Source organism: Syngnathoides biaculeatus, chromosome 12 (genome assembly GCF_019802595.1).
Source record: "Syngnathoides biaculeatus isolate LvHL_M chromosome 12, ASM1980259v1, whole genome shotgun sequence".
In the NCBI taxonomy this organism is placed as follows: Eukaryota; Metazoa; Chordata; class Actinopteri; order Syngnathiformes; family Syngnathidae; genus Syngnathoides; species Syngnathoides biaculeatus.
In genome coordinates this window covers 2,867,490-2,881,740 of record NC_084651.1, presented here as the reverse complement: position 1 = coordinate 2,881,740, position 14,251 = coordinate 2,867,490, and the positions used below count along the sequence as shown (strand labels likewise).

At 40.1% G+C, this 14,251-nt stretch overlaps 1 protein-coding gene and 1 long non-coding RNA gene across 3 annotated transcripts in view; one reads left to right on the top strand and one right to left on the bottom strand.

The window, feature by feature from the left end:
• cdhr1a (cadherin-related family member 1a) overlaps positions 1-14,251 on the top strand; it is a 287,197-nt gene that overhangs the window by 1,018 nt on the left and 271,928 nt on the right. The gene's annotated exons all lie outside the window — the stretch shown is intronic.
• On the bottom strand, positions 1,473-10,091 carry LOC133509392 (uncharacterized). Its single transcript, XR_009797325.1, has 3 exons — positions 9,952-10,091; positions 3,609-3,715; positions 1,473-1,609 (listed from the first exon to the last, which is right to left on the bottom strand). It is a non-coding gene; the product is annotated as an uncharacterized LOC133509392 (long non-coding RNA).

Sequence of the window (14,251 nt, the reverse complement as noted above, 5' to 3'; positions counted from 1 at the left end):
ACAATCACCTGTTGTCATTAATGTAGACAGTTATAGTTATTAATCATTAATTCCACCGCATGCTTGCTTTTTTCTGCTCTGTGGCATTTCTCTCGTTGAACTTTGAGATTTTTTTTTTAAATTTTGTTTTAGCGAGATGGAATAGTAAAATCTACAAGATTGCACTTTTGTTCTGGTTGGCTTTTCCTGGCATTTTTTCATTTTTTTTTTTAGCCTTTGTTTATTTTAGCTTGTTTTTGTACATGCTATTTTTTTACATCGCCAAGCAAATGTTTTTTTTCTAGCAATAACATTTTTGAACATGGCTTTTGAAAGGAAATATCAACCACATGATGCTTTTACTGTAAATGTATACCATATTAATATATTTGTGACTTTTGATATTCAGCATCCCAATTGGTTCTCCATCACTTAATTAAAATCCATTCATTGAGTAAAGACAATAGGATAAAGTAAACTGTTGAGTTGTAATGAGTTTTATACAGTAGAGGTATATAAATGCTCAATAATGCATATTATTGGGTGCAAAGAAACCAGGAGGACACAAGGTGGCAGCATGGAGTTAATAATAACGACTTTTTTTTTTTTAAACCTGAAAATAACCACTACATTAGTGTATGTTGTACGCCCCATTCAAGTTTAAGTGGAACTCTACATGGAAAACAGTTAAGATGAATATACTCTTCTCGAGGGCACTTAAAATAGCAGCATTTTTAACCCCAGGAAGAAAAATATTACTGTTTTGATTACTTTAATAGGGTCCTAGTCAGTAATCGAAATACGTGTTATGCTGTTTTTTTTTTTTCTTTTTTTCTCCCAAATCTTATGTTGATGCTATTAGAAATCACGGGCCTAATACTTGATTGGCTCAGCTTTATTTACAACCAAACGTGTGACGGTGGTCGTGCTTTGGCCGAGTAACAAATCCATTTGTAATCTGTGCATGTTAGTGAGCACATTTCATCTCGGTAGAGAGAAAAATATACAGAGCAAACACGCTATCATATATTGGACTTAAATAGATGAATTTTTTTTTTAAATTTCCATGTATATACACGCACACACATTTAACAAAACATTTTAAACATCAACATTTCTATCAGGATGACATAAATATATTATTTTCATACATTTCTAAAGCAGTCTATGCATATCGTATATGAATAACTTATTATTGCAATAATATGATATATAGGTCAGACTATTTAGAGGATGGTATTCAGTTTTATACTTCCTTGTAGTCGTTTTTAACTTTTAAACCTCCAAATGGCATAGTCAATTGCAGTTTTTTTCATCTATTTTCTATATCTCATTTTATATACTATTTTTTTGTTGTTGTTGACATGTTCAAATAAAAGAAGAAGTCATTAATGTGTGACAAGTATGAACTAAACTTTAATAGTCAGAGCGCCACTACAAGTGCAAGTCAGAGCTTACTTAACATGCGCTAATTCTGCTTTTTTTTGCAGCGTTGTGCACCTTCGTGCCGGGCGCAAAATCAAGCGTGTCGTTCAGCGACGTCGAGCCGGGGCTCCGAACGTGGATCTTGCACGGGGTGGCACACATTTTTCCATTTACATTCAGACAATGACGATTGGCGATGTCTGAGCTAAGGGGGGGGGGGGGGGGTGTTGGTGGTGGGGGGGGAACCACACATAAATTACAATTCTCATCAAAAAAACATTGAATGAGCCAAATTAATTACCCTTTAGCCAACTTTAGACAATAACCCTCAGAGCTGTCTGCTAGAGCTCTATTATTCTATTAACGTACAATTTGCAGTTCAGCTACAGTGACTTCATATTTGGATTTTTATTGTATTTTCCAAGCCAACGTGTAGCATTGCATCCGTAATATAATGGCTTCGAATTATTCGATAGTTTCTGCCGAAACGCTCGCGCGACACAGATCATATCAGCACATTACTTGCAGAGGGCGAGTTTGTCGCAAACCGAGTTTCACTTAGCGTGGCTGTCTCCCGGCATCATAAAGGGGCATTTACAGTGTGAATTCAAGCACAGAGCGCTTTAATTAATCAGAACTTTCACAATGCGAGCTTTTCCTCCAGAATCATAGCCTGCTTTTAATCAAAATCTTCTTCTCTAGTTCATTTTCAAAACCGTTTTAAATGGTATTGTGTTGCCGTGACAAACTGTTAATGACACATTTTATTATTATTATTTTTTTTCTGACTCGAATACGTGATTGGCTTGAAGGGACAAGAGATTAGCCATCTTGTTGTCCCATTGCGAGCTTGACTTGATCCAGATCCGGGCCACCTATGAGGGCCTAGCCTGTCTTCCCATCTGCCTGCTGTCCCCTTTTCCCACTCGATACCACATCCATACTCCTCAACCGGGGATACGCGTTTTCATCGGCACAATTGTAGTTTTTCAAGTGAAAATACACGTTTAAAAATTGGATCGTTTTAATGCAAACGCAAATCTTTATTCCTCAGAACGCACATAAAAATCAAGTCCTTTCCAGAAAGGAAGTTGACCCTCGGAGGCCACGGTATTTTGGGGTCAAAGCGTATACAGAAAATCAGTGCACATCAATAACCTCTAGCAAATTATTTTGGATTTTTGACGGACACAATTTACGTTTCAAATTTGCATTTTACACCAGTGATTGGTGTCAATAAAAATTTAACCCGATTTGTGCGAGCAAGTGACACCGTAAACAGTCCATTTTGGGACTTTTCCATGGACTGGCTAATGCAGTACATAAAAATGCACATTTTTGCCCTGCTAAACGTTTTCTATAGAACATTTCTAAAGAACTATAGAACTTTAGGACCCAAGTCCTAAAGAATTTCCTTAGAAATGTTATTGTTCTGTAGAAATTCTATAGAAAATCACAGCCAAAGTTCTACAAAACAAGTTTTTCTGTACAAATTCTATAGATTTCTGTAGAATTTCTATAGAACATTTTTATCAGGGTGTAGTCATATATTTTACATTTTTGTCAGGTTACCCTGCTGACTTGTAATTTTACTATATTATTGTCACATTACAAAAGTCGGGACAAGTCAGGATTACTGCAATCCCTCGAGGTTTACAAAGTGCCATATTTTCATACTATTGAGAATTTTGTAACATTATGAAAGCCAGCACTTTATTATTGTAGCTGAATGACTTTTTTTTTGCATTTTTTTTCCCCAACTTTACTGCTGTAATTTTATGATTTTATTCCTGTAACCCAGCATTTTTTTCCCCCTTCTATGATTTTGAATGTATTCTGGTCACATTCTGACTTTGTCTGATGTCACAACTTGACTTTTTGCCTCTTGACATTTTTTTCCATTTTTTAGCCTTTGTTTATTTTAGTTTGTTTTTGTACATGCTATTTATTTTGACATAGCCAAGCAAATATATTTGTCCTAACAATACCTTTTGCCTCTTTTAATATTTGCATTCAGTCCTGTCCCATCACGCAGCGATTGAAGGCGATAACACGTTATAATGAAATTAGCGCAATCACCAGCAGTATATTAAGAAGGTTCGCGATACGCTCTCGCCTCCAGCTGATGTAATATAATAAGTGGGCCAACTCTGTGTACAACTATGTTAGCTTCGTGTCAGCAAATGGGGCCCCCCCCTGCCCACCTTTGTCTCCATCCCTGTGTCACTGTTGAGCAGTCGATAGGTTAACCTGTCCATAGTATCCATCTTTGGCGCCCCCCGCCTTGCCACCCCCGCACTTTACCATTGATCTGAGGGAAATAAAGAGCACACGTGTTATTATATACAGCCCAGAAAAAAAAGCAGCCCCTTTCACATTGATGGAGTGAACAGAGCAAACGTATGAAATATCGCCCCTCCGACGTCTTCTGTCTTCCTGTCAATAGTGCAGCCTTTGCCAACAACTTGAATCAATAGGGACTTATCTTTTCACCATAACGCATAACAGTGTTGTGTGTGCGTGTGTGTGTTTTTTTTTTTTTTATAAATTATTTCATTTCTCGTATTGAAATTCACACTCCGAGTCTATAATACAGACGCGCTCTTTCTTCGCTGTCCTTTTGTGTGCGTGTGGCCCGCCAGTCTGCGACGTGGCAGTTACAAATTTACATGTTGATTTTCTGGATGTTTATCTGCAGCTTTTGGGGGTCTCTCATGTGTGAGACTGCTCAGCGGAGAGAAGACACCCCTCTGTAAAAACATCTGTTGTTGCAAAGGGCTGTCAGACATCCGCGGCCTGCGTCTCCTCTCGCTGCAGACGTTGTCATTTGTTTTGATCATTTCTGCGAGTGGAAGATGATATTTCTCTCCCCCTTCCATATTGCGCTGAAAGAAAATATTCTATATACGCCGTAAAGCGGTGGTATTTCATCTAAAAGTAAACGTACACAGCAGCAATAATTTAAAAATGAAATTTGGTTTGCATTTCTTTCCCTGTATGACTTGGACAAGCTGCCTGAAGATGATAACAAAATAAATATGAATTATTCATGGGGATGCACTTTTATCTGATAGGGAAAGCTACTGGAAAATTGAAAATTTACAAAGTGTGCTTTTGAATCAGAAACAACCACCGCGGTTATCTGGTTCGCATGATTTTGTGCAATTTTACACAAATTAACAGCTAGAAGAGGATTCCCAAAATGGGAAATTTCGGTTCGTGAAAGAGTTGTTTTTGTCTCGAAAATGGCTGAGCATTATGCTGGAAGTGTTCTCACAGCAGCTCTTTTGGAAACGCCACGAGGCACACAACCTCTGTGTTTCTCCCCGTTAGCCGCCATTTATCTTCGTCAAGGAGCTGCTTCCAGTCATTTCAGCGCCTTCTCACAAAAAAGAAACGAACACGGGCGGGAGCACGCACGCAAGCGTCTGCCGGCAAACAAAAAAAGGGCTGTTGGCCGAGCCCTAGTTACCAAACGTTACATTGTTTAAAGATACGTGAGTCAGGAGCGGTGCAAAAAAAAATAAAATAAAATGATGCGATGACTAAGCACTGTAACAGGCTCAAATGAATCTGTACAGAACTTTCCTACGTCTGATTCTTTGTTTTTCACTTTAAACCAAAACAGGCTAACTCAAATGTACCCAACCCCAGTCTTCACTCATTATTGGCAAAAAAAACAAACAAAAAAAAAACATTTTGGAATCTTGAGGCGACACTATGCCGCCCTGCTCCCGCGGTGCATGGGAAGAGATGTTTGAGCGCACTTCTCGGACAGTTCAAGCTAGCAAGAGAGTAAACGGATTTGTTCTCAAGCAAATTTTTAACACTTTAAATTGGTTAATGATGTGTAAAAAAAACACGTAGCTGATGGGACAGTCCAATCTATAGATTTGTGAAAAAAATATTGCATTAATCACAGTTTAGGTTTTTGCCCGACATTGGCAATACTCAACATGGCATCTGCTTAAAACATTAATTTGTTCATATAATTTATATTTAATCCTTTATATCACTGAACAGCCACATAATTTTGTTTGTCGTAATTCCATATGTCCATGGTTCAGTAGTTGTCATCTCATTTTTTTTTTACCATTATTGGTACTCTTCTGTGGAGGGTCACAAAAATACACACAACCCCCCCCCCCAAAAAAAACAAAACAAAACAAAACAAAACACACTCGTTAGTTCTTGACCGGTGTTTTCAGCTCTATCCTGATGCAAAGTAATACAAGTACATGATGAAGATATATTTGAAGGAATATCATTTTATAAAACATTAAAAACAACTCCAGAAAAAAGGCTTCTGTTTAATATATATATATATATATATATATGTTTGCATTTAAACTGATCAGAATTATTATAGATTAATGCACAAAACTTAAAGTCGCAGGTATTCGAAACTAACTTCTGAAGATGTTTGTAGCTCAATTGTCAACACGAGCAATACTAGTTCTCAAAATTTTCCCCAACTCTCAGCACCATAATCTATTTTTTTACTTTCAAATTTATCCACTAGTTGTATATTCATGGTTTGAACTCAAGTTTTTGCCCCCCCACCCAAAAAAAAAACCAAAACAACCCCAAAACAGAACTTTAGAATGTTCTGTATTTTTTTAAGCACCAAGACACATTTCCACTCTTTCAAAGTATGCAAGACGTCTACATGACCTCGAGTTGCACGGCTACGTAGTAGAAGGTGTGATGCCCCCCCCCAGCCTGAACAGGTGAGTGTTTTCACTGTATAGCGACACCCCATAAACTAGCTGATAACGCATCCCGGCGACTCCTTATCTGTGTGGCAGACAATCCCTGCTCCCTGAGCACGTTGTCGTTTCCCCTCAGGCCCATTATCAGATCCCCGACGCGGGCTCCCGGCAGCTGCGGTTATTGTGGAAGACTACGTTTATGGCCCCATGATGTCTGTGACAACACTGGCTTTTAGGAGCGACTACATGTTGTTTTGTGGCCACCGAGAAAGGTGCTTTTTCACCGGTGGGCTGTGTGACTGAAGGCAGCCCGACTGTCCCTTTTCTGTGGGTCTTTTTCACCACAGTGGCTCCCTGAAATATGAGTTGAACCGACTTTTCAAGGTACGAGCCGCTCTTTGCGCAATATTCTATTTTGACGGATAGAAACAGTAAACAATTATTTGTCAAAATAGGCTTCAAGTTGCTACTCCGATTGGAAGTTTACTGTCAAGCTAATAAAAACAAAAACATTTTGTATTCAAAACAGCCAAATACGGCTCAGCTGGAAAGGGTTGGCCTCAAAGTTCTCTGGTCCAAGGTTCAATCACCCAACCCGTGTGGATTTTGCATGTTCTCCCCGTGCCTGCGTGGGTTTCCTCCCACATCCCCAAAACATGTAACATTAATCAGACACTCTAAATTGCCACTAGGTATGATTGTGAGTGCGACCGGTCGTTTGTCTCCATGTGCCCTGGGATTGGCTGGCAACCAATTCAGGATGTACCCCGCCTCCTGCCCGTTGACAGCTGGGATAGGCTCCCCGCAACCCTCGTGAGGATAACCGGCAAAGAAAATGGATAGATAGATGGATGGACAAACAAATACCTAGCCAGTGCTAGGTGATTGCTAACACATAACAGGAAAAGTCATAAATTGGCTAACGAGTAGTATCTATGTGGCAGTTTTATGACCTCTTCAGCATTTGGAAACAAATGATAAAACACGTGGTCGGAAATTATATACATGGCATGTACGATACACAGGTATACATTCTTTATCTTCAGCAAAGAATGACTAATCTTAGTGCTACTGACTAAGTTATGAGTCTCTATATATACACAGTATATTCATAGCAATTTCTGTTGAAGTCAAGCAAAACATGTTCAGCTCTTCACATTTTATTTAAATATATCTTTACCATATGTTTTTGTAAAATAAGAATAAAAATTAAAGTACTATTTATCCTCATTTGAAAGCACTTCACATTATTTTGCGTAATTATAAGTTGTCGACCTAATGACAAATGCGGAGAATTTAGACGATATTGCTTCAAACCAGGAAAGTGAATTTTCCATAAGAGGTCTGAATCTATAAAGATGAAACTGTTCAAAAATCAAAGTTAATTAGTTTTCAAAAATCTAACTCTGAATCTCATGTTTTCAAAATCTTTGACAAACTAATAGATTGTGGCAATTTGTTGTCGCATTTGGAAAAACCACATCATGTTTGAGATCACGGCAGACTGGCAGATGACCAGGGAGCCGAGCACAAGCATCAGATGAAGAACAAAGAATTGATATGAAAAAAACATTTTTTCAAAAACTTTTGATCACGGAAACTGCTAAAAGCAGCTGTAATTTAATCACAGCTTTTGTTCCAGCAATATAACTGTTTACATGTAGACAAATTTGTAATGACGTAATCGTGTTGCATGTAATGAGTTACTCCCCACCACTTGTGGCGGAACATTTTCATTTTCCGCGTTGTAGGTGTGAGTAACGTTAAATAAAAGAGCGAAACAGAAAGGCTCGAAAGTCCGAATGAACGATAATACGCGACCGTGAGATCGTTCATCTTTTTTTTTTTTCTATCGCGCCGAAACGCAGATTTACGCCTATTTCTCGCCATCTGTGGGAAAGGCGTTATCTCCCCCGACCATTCGTGTACGCATTTATTGGATTCCGAGTGTCTGGGATCAATCTTTTGGCCACCAGAGGAGCATAACTAATGGTAACATTAGAGTGGCTTTGTGCGAGCAACTGGCCGGATGCGGGTTAACCAAGCAAGAAATAATCTCTGATTTTATATTCTGCATGAGTGGCCAAAGGATATGCCGAGAATAAATTAATCCTCCCCCCCCCCCCCCTTTTTTTTGGAATTTTTGTAGCCAGGTTATTTTAAGAGGCCTTTCGCCGGGCCGATTGACTTCCCCCTTTTGCACACACGTTGCACACGCACAATTTCCTCGCCGATAATGCCGTCATCTGGATGCTCAGCCGGGGTCAGGGCAACTTTTCTGTGTCTGACCGCAGGTCTAGACAACCTCCCCTGGAAAGCCCCCCCCCCCCCCCCCCACCCTTGGCCGTTCCCTCCCCGCTGCCTTCCTTTTTAAAGGCCCACTTCTATTTTCCTTGTTGTGCCCAAACAAGGATTTTATAAAACGGGTGACATCGCCACACAAGCTGTCTGCCGAATCCCCCTTAATTAAAGTGACGTTTAAAGCCTTCCTCAGACACTAATAAACCCCCCCCCCCCCCGCCCCCCCCTCTCAATTAAGATCCTCCTAATTACTGTGTGCAAAGGAAAGAGGGACACACACAGACAGTCAGTGTGCGGGTAAGCCTGCTGGCATTTGGCCCCATAAGCTGAGTGCCACACAAAAGAAAATGATGTCCCCCGGGTGACCCATCCTTCCAGAGAGGTTTCTCTTCTTCTTCTTCTTTTTTTTTTTTTTTTCTTATCCGCACCCCCACGACCTCGCTCCCCGTCTCCCGTTTTCTTCTTTATGAATGAAAGTATATGCCACACAGGGCCGGGAGTGCCCATTCACGGAGCGGCTGGAATGCGTGAATAAGGGCGCTTTGAATGAGGAATGAATCGCAGCCACCTGATTAGTCATTAAGCAGTCTTTTGACATTGCCATTGTTCGAATGTGCATGGTGGAAGTGAGCGTGCTGTCATGTAGAAAAGGGCCCGCTCACTCGGCTGAGGCTGATTTGGAAAAGAAATAACAGAGATACAGTTGGGACATCGCATGTCCAGTGTGACCCCCCCCCCCTCCACCTAAAAAAAAAAAAAACAACAAAAAGTTAAGGTAAACAGCCCGAGAAAAATGTGCCTGAAAAACAATAACTGGAAGTCAAATTTCATTATGTATGGGCTGGGATCTTCTGTTTGTATCTAACTGCTGTTAGACGGATGCACTTTTTTTATTTTCATACTTTATGAGTGACGTCACACGTGCTGGGATGGCGGCATTACAATTTCGGCATCCCGACGCCCTCATACTGGTCGGCGGTCGTGTTCCTTGCACTCATTGGTGCACAGCTTCACGGTTCACGTGCTTGTGATTATTTTTTTTTTATTCACATGTTTTTCATGTTATTGATTTATTGTCTGTCTACATGTGTTGCTACACCTATCTCCGTTCACATATATGTTGTTAAAGGTTATCAACCCGCAACATGGAAGCTATTCTTTAGCCCATCGATGTTTTGCAGCTTGTGTTAGCATTAAGCTAGTGGACATCCCTTGTTTTAAATACACGATGTGTTATTGTCTTAGTTTGACAGTAAACTTCAGCTGGGAGTGTCAACAAATACCTTGAATGGAAGCGTTTGGCTTCTTTTTGTAAGTATAGATAACTTTCATGTCTCGAAAAAGTCAAAGGAGCCGCACCACTCGTAAATTGAGGTACCATTGTATAGCTTTCATGATTAAATAATTGATTTCAATTTTAAATTACAACATCTCGAAAGTCCAATGGAAGAGGCAAACTCGCACCTGTTGCTAATTGTTTGGTAGGATAAAAGTGACACGTTGTCCACGTTTGACCGGCTTTGTGGAACGTTACCGTGTGCGGACGCTTGCTGCAGCTTTGGTGGCGGCGGCCTACCCCGGGAAGGTTAAACATGTTTGGTCCATGTCCTGGACGGCAGATTAATGACATTAACAAAGTTTCCATTAGTTTTGCAACTGGGGGAGACATGGGCGTCCATGCGGAAAGCCACATGACTGAGGCAGAGATAAGAGAAAATGAAATACGTCTTCGTGGAGACAAGGGAGGGAGGGGGGTGTGCAGGAAGTGCCACTCCAAATTAGCCGCGGGCTCAGTTTGTTGTTACTTCATTAACCCAACAGCCCCGGGAAAACTAAAAAGTGGGGTCACAACCTTAAGCAACAGGGAGGCCTGAAATGTACAAAGAAAAGCTCCCACAGTCATTGGTTGCTTGTCAACTATTGATACAATACGGACTAATGTTTCAGGAGAAAGCTCAGGTAGAAAGAAAATGGTCGTCGCTTCCGTTATGACTTCTTTCACCAAAATCTGCTCTGTTTTGATCATTTAAAAAAAAAAAAAAAATTCTGGTAAATCATACATCAAGTGGTGCCGTGAGATGTTAGCTGTCATTTGCTTAATTTCTTTTGTGATTTTGTTCGTTCTGTATGGTGGCAGTGTCAGATAACAAGATTTAATAAATATTCTGCCAATAAAGAGAGAGACTTGAAGCTGATTGTTGCCACTCTGTTTCAGTGAACTGTCAAACAATATAAAATAATACACTTTGTGTACTTAACACAAATACATAGCTTAATGCTAATGCTAAAATGGGCAATAATTAGCATCTGTGTGGCTGTTATAACCTGATCATTGAACAAATGTGGGGCAGCAGCATATGTAGACAGACATTACTCAACCTATATTCTTTATCCTGTACAAAGAACGACATTGGCTCTCGCTTGAATTTTGCTGCAACATCATCGGTGTTGCATCCACACTGCAAAAACTCAAAAGTCCTAACAAACTATTTTTTTTGCTTCCAGTCAAACCTAATCTGATTACACTTGAAATAAGACTCATCACCTAAAAAGTCACCTGTCTTTGGGTAAAATGTCATTTGAAATGGAGAAATCCGCCATTGTAATAGTTAAAAAAAAAAAAAAAAAATCCATGTACTTCAAATAATCTTGAAACAAGTGAAAATTGTCTCCAGACATGTTACTTTTCAGGTCACAAGTCTTATTTTACGTGTAATCAGGTTAAATTCGATTCGAAATAAAATTGTTTGAGGTTTTGCAGTGGGGACAGGAAAATGCAGGCATGGTATGAATTGACAGTTATACTGCCCCCAGGTGGCCAAGGCACATACATCAGAATGAACAGCGCGGTGTGCATTGTTTTGAATCGGAACGTGTGGCGAAAAATTGTTTATTTCTTTTTCATTTTATTGAATCATGTCATTACTGTACTATACAGTGGTATTTGGACCAGATCTCAAGGCACTGCTATTCTTCATCCAATCTTTGTTTATTGTTGATCTCCACAGATGAAACCCTTCACCAAGCCTTTTTAATTTTCGTCATCATATTACATGCATTGTGGTATAAATAGCCATCTTTTAATGCTTCTTAATTTACTGTGTACATTATGTCGCTCCTCAATCGGTGTGCGGCGCGCTCGTCGCTCTGTGACATTTGGTGGCCTTCTTCAAACCGGAGCTTGAGTTACATAATGCCGGCCCTTGTTGTCGAAACGTGAGCCGAGCGTGGCTCTTTATTTGCGGGCCGGGACTTTATGAAAGTCTATGGTTACATACTCGGAGAAGGAGGGCCATTGTGTCGTCGGCCCCGTCGCTCGAGCCGACATACCTCCACCGCTACTTCGCTTTGCCCACAATGAGCGTGCGTGCCATTTTGGTATGTTTCGGGTGTAAATTAAAGTTATAGTTGCACATTTGTTCACCGAAGATGCAAAATTTGATCTAATTGTTAAATTGAAAAGCAGCATTTGGATTAGATGGACACTTCATTCGGTACATCTAATGTAGAAAAATACAGTAGCTGCAGTGTACATATATACACACACACACACAATCCATCTTCACAAAGGTAATGATTGAACAGTTTTCAGTGGCGCGGAACGTAATTTCACAAGAGGTTTCTAATACTTTGGTTGCTTTATTCGGCTGCATGGGAAGGGCAAAAATGTTCGGCCTTCTGCACAATGAGAGACATGCCTGAAAGTGAATGAAGTGGACCAGCGCAAAAAAAAAAAAAAAAAAAAAAAGACAGTTGGTGACTTTTTGCCGCACAGCAAGCAATTATGTATGGAGCGACTGCAACTTCAAAAATTGCCACTCTGTTCACGTCACCTTCTGTCCACAAAATTATCAATATTGTCAAGCTTTACTCTGAAGCAAAAAAAAAATGAAAACTAAACGGAAAATCTGTGGGGGTAGAATAGAGCGGTAATTAACAAGTAATGTCATAAGGTTTGCTTTGGCAAATCACACAATAAATGCCTAAAAATAATCTATTCAACTATCTATGCCAGTGACATATGTACAGCAAAACAATGAAATTGTCGTCCACTCGATGGCAGAATGTACAATAAACCTGTTTGTCCGCCTGTTGCAATTCATACAGCAAAATTGAAGCTTTGTGTTCAACTAATCAGACCAATATTGCACACTAAATACATCCATCCATCCATTTTCTTTGACGCTTATCCTCACTAGGGTCGGGGGGAGTGCTGGAGCCTATCCCAGCTGTCAACGGGCAAGAGGCAGGGTACACCCTGAACTGGTCGCCAGTCAATCGCAGGGCACATGGAGACAAACGAGCAATTGCACTCACAAGGACAATTTAGCGTGTCCAAATAATGTTGCATGTTTTTGGGATGTGGGAGGAAATTGGAGTGCCCGGAGAAAACCCACGCAGGCAGAGGGAGGACATGCAAACTCCACACAGGTGGGTCTGGGGTTGAACCCCGGACTCCAGAACTGTGAAGCCAACGCTTTACCAGCTGCTCCACCCGAAATACATTTGAGTGAAATTGAAATTGTCACAAGAAATGAATACACAATCATTATTAGTTCATTACATACCCTAATGGTGACAATTTGGTTAGGTAGTGCGACATGAGGTTTTTTTTTTTTTTTTTACATTTATGACAATCAAAAACTTGAGAAAGATTGTCACACAGAAGAATTGCTTTTGGGGAATGCTTTTGTTTTTCTTTTGCAACATTCCCAGACTCTCAGGTCTTTCCGTGTTGCTCGCACACATAAATGCTCAGTAACACGGCTCCTGAGCAGCTGACTTGGCCAGAAAGCGTATCGCCCACGCGGGCGGGCAGGCGGGCATCATCAGGGCCCGGTGAATGTCTACCGAGGCTGCAGACACATCAGCCTGCTTGGTTTCACCTGCTAACTGAGCATGTTACATTTACTTCTTGGCTGCAACGCAATCATGCCATTGGAGCAATAAGCTTGTGATTTTGCATGCCCCCCCCCCCCCCACCTGCCACCTCAGTACAGAATTTAAGAGGAAGTTGAGTTCGTGTTTTTTTTTTTTTATGAGGAGTTTAAATTAAGATATAATCAAGCGCAATGTACGTTTAGGCCTTTAGAAGACATATTTTTTCACTGAGTGGTAATAAGCCCAAATTGTTTCTTTATAAAAATTAGATGCAGTACAGTGGAAGTTTTTCAGGGACCTTGATTTCACGGATTTTGTATTTAACTGACTTAAAATAGTGCCCAGTTAAAATTAAATTCTAAATCTCCCCTTCCATGCAACATTGAGGTAAGTTTGGATGAACCGAAAACCTTTTCAAACATTTCAAAGCGTTTTTCTGTACTCAGTTTCAGTAATTTTGTGAAAAAAAAAAAAAAAACACGGGTGTAACAGTTTGGTACTGCATTGCTGTTTTTTGGTTAAAAAAAAAAAACTGCCTCATTTTAAGGATCTATCAGATTTAACAGACGATCCCTTTGCTCCTATTTTTCTGTTAAATCAAGGTAAATATATTTTCCACGAGTACATCTTTTACAACTCGCCCGAAATATGCATTTTCAAACATGAATCAAGGTTTCGGGATTTCCTCTTTGCATAATCAAATAAACAAACAAAGTATTTTACGTAATGTATATGCCGTTATCTATTATTTTGCTGCATGTTTTGAGTAGGGAATAAGTAGCGCCATCTAGTGAATACACACACACAAAAAATGAAGTCGTAATTCTGTGTTGTTTGGATTTCACTTTGGACATATAGAAATGCACAAAATTCTGTTACAATATATTTCGGGATGACGAATGCGGGTTGGCGGTTCAAATTCTCCTGCGGGCCCTATTTCACCCACGGCCCGT